Source organism: Triticum dicoccoides, chromosome 7A (assembly GCF_002162155.2).
Source record: "Triticum dicoccoides isolate Atlit2015 ecotype Zavitan chromosome 7A, WEW_v2.0, whole genome shotgun sequence".
NCBI lineage: Eukaryota > Viridiplantae > Streptophyta > Magnoliopsida > Poales > Poaceae > Triticum > Triticum dicoccoides.
The window spans coordinates 619808319-619817505 of NC_041392.1; the positions used below are offsets into that span (position 1 = coordinate 619808319).

Below are 9187 nucleotides of genomic sequence, written 5' to 3' on the forward strand. Positions count from 1 at the left end.
GGAGCCATCACCTACGTCACCAACCATCTGACATCATCTCTGGTTTTTGAATGTTTTGAATCGATTGTTCTGGAATCAGATAGATGTTGATCCATTGCCATGACCACCGTCACCAACCAGCTCGACATTACCTCCAGTTTCTGAATGTATGAATGAAAGAAAAGTTTAATCGATGATGATAAGTAACCAGATGAATATGAACAAATAAAAGTTGATGAAACATACAACTAGCTCCCACTAGATAATTGTTTGATTTATGATGTGTACTTTTGTATCTAGCATCCTCCTTTTTATTATTTAATATTATTATTTGTGTATGTGCACGGTTAATCCATATTTACACATGGATTTATTCGATATTTTTTCAAATTATTTTACTTTTTGCAGATTATGCACTGACCAACAGTGATGTATGTGCTCATATATCAATAGAAACATCTTTTGAAAAAACGATTACAGGTGAAGATAGATGAAATATCTGTCAAACAACATCAATTGGTGTGCGTGTTAGATAAAAAAGGGTGGCTAAACGATGATGTAAGTACCCTTTCTTACAAGAATGTCCAATTATTGATATCCATTAGTAATGTCTTTTTCAAAATCTTTTTATGTAATCAGTGCATATGTATGTTGTATAGAGGACCAAGACATGTTCAAAATGATAGTAAAGTATATTTTCAGAATCCTTTTGTTACCGCATCGTTAATACGGTATGTCAACCTTGGTATATATATGAAGATGGTACCTTTATGAAAAAGATTGTAAAAAACTATGTGAAGCATGACATTGTAACATCCATATCCTTTATTTTCCATGTTCCGGGTTTAATACATATTTATTAGTAATTTTACTAATTATTTTGATTATAGAATGTACTTCCAATAAATATGAACAACACACATTGCTATTTAACTGTTGGGGACGCAAAAAATTGTGAGATTACAGTACTTGACTCATTGTGTTGGGAGTTTGACCGAGATGATCTCACTATTACGGTTGGTTACTACATCACTATTACGGTTAGTTACTACATAACTAACCGTAATAGTGAGATCATCTCAGTCAAACTCGCAACACAATGAGTCGAGTACTTGAATCTCACACTTTTGCATTCACAACAGCTAAATACCAATGTGTGTTGTTCATATTTATTGGAAGTTCAATCTATAAATCAAGATCATCAGTAAAATTATGAATAAAAGTGTATGAAACACAAAACATGAAAATTATGTATATGGATGTTACCATGTCATGCTTCACGTAGTTTTTGACAATCTCACCATGTTCATTTATTCCAAGGTTGCCATCATGCTTTAACGGTGCAGTAACAAAATGATTCTCAAAATATACTTTACTATCATTCTGGACATGTACTTGGTCTTGTATACAAAGTTTGACTAAATTTATATTAAAAAATATCAACATCGTCTACAATACTAAAGTTATATAGACGAAAATTAATTTTCATCTAATGCATTTCGTATTGTAAATGTTGATGTCTTTTCATATAAAATTGGTCAAAATTTACTAAGTTTGACTTCAAACAAATTTCATATGCAAACTAAAAAGAAACAGAAGGAGCACCGATGATGAGAATAAACGATGATTTTAAAAGAAAAGAATAGAATAGAACCTAGCAGAGAACCTGTCCGGCCCCAGATCATCCAGAGTGTCATCTTCGTGAACGCCCACTGCTAGGTACTTCACAGATCCGCACACACTTTGCAAGGCCAAACTGAAGAAAGGTTAGTCACATTTGATTATTACTGTATTATTTTTGGCTGCGCACCTGATCAAAATCTAAGTGATGAATCCCACTTTAGATTACAAAAAAGACACTGTGTATACTAAGATGGCGCTGCATAAGTCTGCAGGTGTTCTCTACCGTGGATCTACCACTCTTACAAAAATGCTGACGGATCTTGCAGTAGAATTCAGCCACACGACAACAACACGGTTCAGCCACAGGCACACAAGGAGAACTTCTGACTTCTAAGTTCAGGCCAACAAGCAGTTCTAGGAGCTCTGCAGGTGCCATCAGGAGCAGGGGAGAGGCGGCTGTAGCGACGTATCCCGGCCGGATCCGTGCGTGCTGGAGGCCGGGAAGGTGATCGGATCTAGAGTCCATGGAGGAGACTTGCTCGGATACACGGCCTTGCCGGCCACGGACTCCACATGAACCGCCCTCCTTTTACCACATATAAATAGGCCTCGAGCCCTCTACCGAAGCATCCAATCTTGGGGTCGTACAATCTCGCCGTTCTACAACTCCGCCGACCGAAGTGCTCCATACGCCGTCGTACAATCTCGCCGTTCCACTAACATCGCCGGACCGCCAGTGCTCCACCTGAGGTACGCCTGGTCTGGCTAAATTCGGTTCTGTTGTTTTGAAAAAGACATGATCTTTCCTGTGTGTATGCACTCTGCAACCATATATGTCATCGTTACCGACTGGAGCTGCCGCAAGATCTTCTGCTTTGTACTCTGAAAGTTTGCTTGAGTTCACTTTTCAAAGCTAGCTACGGTACTGGATGCTGGAAGGCCAATCTGGCATAAAGAGAGTGAATAATATATGCCATGTTCTCTATTACCTGATCAGGTTTCGGCTCAAATTCTGGTGCTTTTATTCTATGCAATTTTATTTTCTTGATGATGCTATGTTCTGGCATTCGTTCTTAAGGCTAGTAATAAACTCTTAAGGCTAGTAATAACTATTTTAACCAATGGTAAATCTACTGAACAAACTCCTGTCTTGTACCCTTCCTTCTATCTTAAGGCTAATCTATTCATGGTTAGTTTTCCTTCATGTACGAAGGTCATCTCTTTTTTGTATATTTTTTCTTCAGTTTTGCTAAAGCACATCTAGATGTGCCATAAGTATTGCACATCTAAGTCCTATGTCATTGATCTTATGCGGAGATTCGTGTGAATTTTTTTTTGGATTTTTTCTTTTTCTTTCCATACTTGATTGTGTCATTTAGATGTGCAATAACTATAGCACATCTAGATGTGCCCTAGACAAACCCTTTTTTCTTCTCTTTCCTTTACAGTAAAACATAGACCATGCTCGCATTCTTGCAACTTGCAAGTAGTTCCAGATTTGTTCGTGGGTATCATTCGAGGTCAGAGTAAATATTTTGGCAGTGTGCCAATCGAAATCCAAAAATCCAGTAGCTTATGCAGCCTATAATTAGCTTTTACAGATTAGTAGCTGATTTCTCACAATGAATAGACGGACACCCACTATTTACAATATTATTACTATTTCTCCCTGTTTGATTGAACTCCATGCTGATTACACCTTTGCACAATATAAAATATTGTTTGAGCTTTGCAGAAAATGAATGACAGTGCTGACTTGACCATTGTTGTGGATTTTGACAATCGACCTTCAAAAAATGCCAAATTTTTTTAATCGAATTTTTTGGAGCCATCACTTGCGTTATCTTTGGTTTCTGAATTTTTTGAATCGATTGTTCTGAAAACAGATTGATGTTGATCCATTGACATGACCTCCGCCGCCAACCAACTCGACATTATATACCTCTGGTTTCTGAATGTATGAATGAAAGAAAATTTTATTCGATGATGATAAGCAATCAGGGGAATATGAACAAACAAAAGTTGATGAAACATACGACTACCTCCCACTAGGTAATTGTTTGATTTATTACTTTTGTATCTTGCATCTTAAATGCCTTTTTGTTATTTAATATTATTATTTGTGTGTGTGCATGGCTAATCCATATTTACACATGGATTTATTCAATATTTTTTCAAATTATTTTACTTTTTGCAGATTATGAAAAAACAATTACTGGCGAAGATAGATGAAATATATGTCAAACAACATCAACTGGTGTGCCTGCTAGATGAAAAGGGGCAGCTAAACGAGTACCCTTACTTACAAGGAAAAGTTCAATTATTGATATCCATTAGTAATGTCAGCATGACATGGTAACATCCATATCCATAATTTTCATGTTCTGGGTCCAATATATATTTATTAGTAATTTTACTAATTATCTTGATTATAGAATGACCTTCCAATAAATATGAACAACACATTGCTATTTAACTGTTGTGAACACAAAAAAATGTGAGATTACAATACTTGACTTATTGTGTTCGGAGTTTGACCGAGATGATCTCACTATTACGGCTGGTTACTACATCACTTCTGATCCTCTATATGAAATGTCATAAACTGATCCTTCGCTTATGTGTATTATTTCCGATGACATATTTCAGCTACATGGACTACAATATCAATTGGACATTTTTAAAAGTCATAACTTGATAAGCCACAACCTGAAAGACTTCGACGTTACTAAATGGAAGATCACAAAACAATTATGAAAGTCAATTCAAAAAGACAAGTATAAAGCATCACATATGTTCTATACTAATATAAGTAATATTGTGATATATCTAGGGTACTCAATTTTGTTTTAATTATACAGTTCACCTTGTGCACTACTAATTCAAAATGAATTGCTCTAAAATATCTGTAGAATTGATTGATTTGATGTAGCTGCAAAGTTCACCTACTAACTCATCTAAGCTCATGTTAGAAAGAACATATATTAGTAATTGGTATTTATTTTCGACAAATAATGTGTTTATTGCTTTTGATTTTTTGTATCATATGTACTTTCCAACATTTTAATTAACATCATTAGGATCTCCATCAATGTCATCGTCATTTTGTTCAATCATTGTAGTCGTGGCCGCGGTGTTTGTTTTCCAACATAATAGTATGCTCACTAACTTTATACCTAAAAAAGAAGTGATACCCGTGCAACACAAACAACTATTAGTATTTTTTTTTGACAACTCAAACAACTATTAGTATATTATTGAACATACACGATTATTACACATGGATTATTACTTATATTGGCATAGAACATATGTGACACCTTACAACCCGTCTTTTTGAATTGGCTTTTGTAATTGTTCTGTAATCTTCCATTTAGTAACATTGAAGTCTTTCCAATTCTGGCTAATCAAGTTTTGACTTTTAAGAATGTCCAAATGATATTTTAGTGCTCGTAGGTGAAAAATAATTAATGATCAGAAACAATACACATAAGCGAAATTTCACATAATAAGGGATAATAAATAATGTAGTAACTATGAGATCATCTCAGTCAAACTCGTAACACAATGAGTCAAGTACTTGAATCTCACTCTTTTGCATTCACAACAGCTAAATACCAATGTGTGTTGTTCATATTTATTGGAAGTTCAATTTATAATCAATATAATCGGTTAAATTATGAATAAAAATGTATGAAACACAAAACATGCAAATTACGTGTATGAATGTTAGAGCCTGTTCGGCAACACTTCACTCCTCAAATTTCTCAACTCCAGTCCTTACTTCTCAGCTTCCAACCCTACTTGCATATTTTAGAAGTTTGCAAAACGGCCCCCAACTCCAGCTCTTCTAGGTGTGCGCATGGAGAAAGGGAATCGGGGCAAGTGGAGGCTATGAGAGATTCGTGGGATTATGTTTTCTTTTTTTTCTTCTCAAACCGATAAGTGGCGGGTAAAAATTGTACAAGATGGAGTGTGCGGAGCAGCACTTTCCCAACTCCAGCAGTTTGTACTACGGGCCGCTCCGCTCCGGATTATGAAATCCACGGAGTTACGCGTTCGGTGCAGTTCCGCCGGTTCCATGGCGGAGTTGAGGAGTGGAGGGCTCCCGGGCACTTAATTATGTCCGGTAACAAAAATTCTCAAAATATACTTTACTACCATTCTGGATGAGAAGTCAGAGACCCTTCCGCACGGCCGGTATGGACTAGAGGTCGTTGTACCTGGCTGCCACGCGGCCAGCGCCGACAAAGTCCTTCATCGCGGCCGCCCTGGACGAGGGCACCAGGAGTTACGTATCTGATCTTTTTTTTTTCCTTTCTTTTCTTTAAAGCTGTTATATGCATCTGATCCTGGAGGAATGGAAACGTAAAGTGAAGGAGCGGGATTGAGCAGCTGGGATTGGAAACAGAGCGGCCGTGGGGTTGCGTGCTTTAAGATTGGAGTAGGAATGGACCCGGTCTCAGAATTTATTTTCCCATCTTCTCCGCCTCCGCCTCCGCCTCCTCCTCTGCCTAGCTCCACCTCCGCCGATGGCAGCCGCCACTCCAAGCAAAAGCAACAAGGACGCCATGGCCTTCGACTATGCCAAAATGCTCATACCGATCTCGCCTTCTGCTATCAGGGCTGTTAGAGTTATAATATAAGTCATGTACCCCTTTTGTATTTATCCCGTTGTATAAGGGGTTTCCTATATATGTTCCACACCTGTACATGTATATATATCGGCCTATGGCCTCATGAGAATACAAGTTGCTTATTCCTAACATGGTATTAGAGCTAGGTCAATTTTTTGCACGCTGCAACTCGTGCGATTGATCCATCCCGATCGAAGCAGTCCCGCTCGATCTCCAACCGGCCTCGTGTGATTGATCTCCTGATCGAAGTCTTCCTCGATCTCCTTCTCCTCCCTGTTCCGCTGCAGATAGAAGCGCTCACCACGACCTCCCGTGATCAATGTGCTCCAGGCCCCGCTCCAGATCGAAATCGCCTCCAACCGCCGGGCCTCCAGTCGTCTCAGTCGCCGATTCCCATCGCCCAGCTGCAGCCAGCTTCAAGTGACGAGGCGCTCATCTTCCTGCTCGCCTCTACTTCTTTCTAGATCGGATCCCACCGCCTAGCTGCTCGATTCTGCCCTCCAGATCGGATCGGGCTTCCACGCAGTCGTTGACCAAAAAAAAGTCTGCTGCATCGGGCTATGTTGCTGTCCCTTGCTGTCCGGTGATCTTCGATGGTACTAACTACACTGAGTTAACTGGCTTCATGCGCATTCACATGCGTGGCATCCGTCTCTGGGGCGTTCTTTCTGGCGAGGTCTGCTGTCCGCCACGTCCGGTTCCTCCGGTGGCTCCTATTCCGCCGACTCCACCGGTTCTTCCTCCGGATGCTAATCAGGCCGCCAAGGATGCGGCTAAGCTTGCTGATGAGGCTGCTGATCGTGCTTATGATGAGAGGGTTTTGGCTTATGAGGAGGCTCTTCAAACGTATCATGGTGCTCTGTCTGTTTACACCCAGTGGCTTGATGATGATGCTCGTGCTGCAGTTGTTCTCACTGCTAGTGTTCTGCCTCAGTTTGCTTCTGAGTTTCTGGGTCTTCCTACTATCTTTGAGATGTGGACCCGTCTTCGTCAGCGCTATCAGCCCTCTGGTGATGCCTTATACCTTTCTGTGGTCCGTCAGGAGCATGCTCTTCAGCAGGGTGACTCTACTGTTGATGACTTCTATGCACAGAGTTCTGCTATCTGGCGCCAGCTTGATTCTCTCCGCAGTGCTGGTTGTCGTACCTGCCCCTGTTGCCAGGCTGTCCAGGCCAATTTGGAGTTTCATCGCGTCTATGAGTTCCTGTCTCGGCTCCGTAAGGAGTTTGAGCCCCGGCTTGCTCAGTTGTTTGCTCGTGGCCGTATTTCTCTCATGGAGGCGCTTTCTGAGATTCGTGCTGAGGAGACTCGCTTACGTGGTACTGGTTTGCTGGAGGTTCCCTCTGTGCTCGCTACTCATGCTCCTACGCCACCTGCTGCACCGACCCCCTCTCGCTCGAGTGCTCCGCCGCTCTTGCCCACTCCTTCCGGAGGCTCAGGTCGCCCCCGTCCACATTGCGACTATTGCAACAATGATGGTCATCTTGAGTCTCAGTGCTACACGAAGAAGAAACACCTGCGCAAGGCGCGATCATCATCTTCAGGGACTTTGTCATCTACCTCGACAGCTTCAGCCATTGCTTTGACTGACCAGGATATTCTGAGACTTAAGCGTCTGCTCGCGGCTTCAGGTTCTTCCTCGATGGGTACTGCTGGTTCTGTGACTGATGCTTCCCGCACTGAGCAATCACCCTCTACACAGTCAGGTACATCCCCATGGGTTCTGGACTCTGGAGCTTCTTTTCATATGTCTTCTCATTCTTCCACTTTGTCCTCTCTTCGATCACTGGATTCTCCTGTTCATGTCCTCACTGCTGATGGTACTCCACTTTCTGTTGCTAGTAGAGGCAATCTTACCACTCCTTCTTATTATGTTCCTGATGTTGCTCATGTTCCTCGACTTACCATGAATCTGTTTTCTGCTGGTCAACTTACTGATTCCGGTTGTCGCGTCATCCTTGACGTTGACTCTTGTTCTGTCCAGGACCGTCGCACGCACACTCTGGTTGGGGCTGGCCCTCGCCGCCGTGATTCTCAGGGTCTTTGGGAGTTGGACTGGCTTCATGTTCCTTCCGCTGCCACCATCGCCAGTTCTTCCGCTTCTGTCTCCTCCGTTACTGGTTCCTTCCAGCAGTGGCATCATCGACTTGGTCATCTGTGTGGTTCTCGGTTGTCTTCTTTAGTTCGTCGAGGTCTTCTGGGGTCTGTCTCAGGAGATGTCTCTTTAGAGTGTCAGGGTTGTCGTCTTGGCAAGCAGATTCAGTTACCATATTCACATAGTGAGTCAGTGTCCAAGCGTCCTTTCGATTTAGTCCATTCTGATGTATGGGGTCCGGCCCCTTTCGCTTCGAAAGGTGGTCATAAATACTATATTATTTTCATAGATGATTTCTCTCGTTACACATGGCTTTATTTCATGACTTCTCGTTCTGAGGTGTTGTCTAGTTATAAGCATTTTGCTGCCATGGTTCATACTGTTGGGGAACATTGCAGAAAACAAAAAATTTCCTACGGTTTCACCAAGATCCATCTATGAGTTCATCTAGCAACGAGTGATCGGATTGCATCTACATACCTTTGTAGATCACGCGCGGAAGCGTTCAAAGAACGGGGATGAGGAAGTCGTACTCGACGTGATCCAAATCACCGGAGATCCTAGCGCTGAACGGACGGCACCTCCGCGTTCAACACACGTACGGTCAACGTGACGTCTCCTCCTTCTTGATCCAGCAAGGGGGAAGGAGAGGTTGAGGAAGATGGCTCCAGCAGCAGCACGACGGCGTGGTGGTGGTGGAGCAGCAGTACTCCGACAGGGCTTCGCCAAGCTCGTGACGGAGGAGGAGATGTGTTGGGGAGGGGAGGGGCTGCGCCTTGGATGTTCTTTGCAGCCCTTCCCTCACCCCTCTATTTATAGGGGAAGGGGGAAGGGGGCCGGCCCCCTCTAGATG

At 42.1% G+C, this 9187-nt stretch overlaps 1 long non-coding RNA gene across 2 annotated transcripts; it reads left to right on the top strand.

Annotated features, from left to right (window-relative positions):
• Positions 1–1450: 1450 nt before the first annotated feature.
• LOC119331918 lies at positions 1451–4356 on the top strand. Of its 2 annotated transcripts, none has more exons than XR_005160704.1 (4): positions 1451–1745; positions 1875–2599; positions 3489–3654; positions 3800–4356. It is a non-coding gene; the product is annotated as an uncharacterized LOC119331918 (long non-coding RNA). The 2 variants fall into 2 exon arrangements; XR_005160703.1 differs by having other exon boundaries at positions 1875–2352.
• Positions 4357–9187: the final 4831 nt, after the last annotated feature.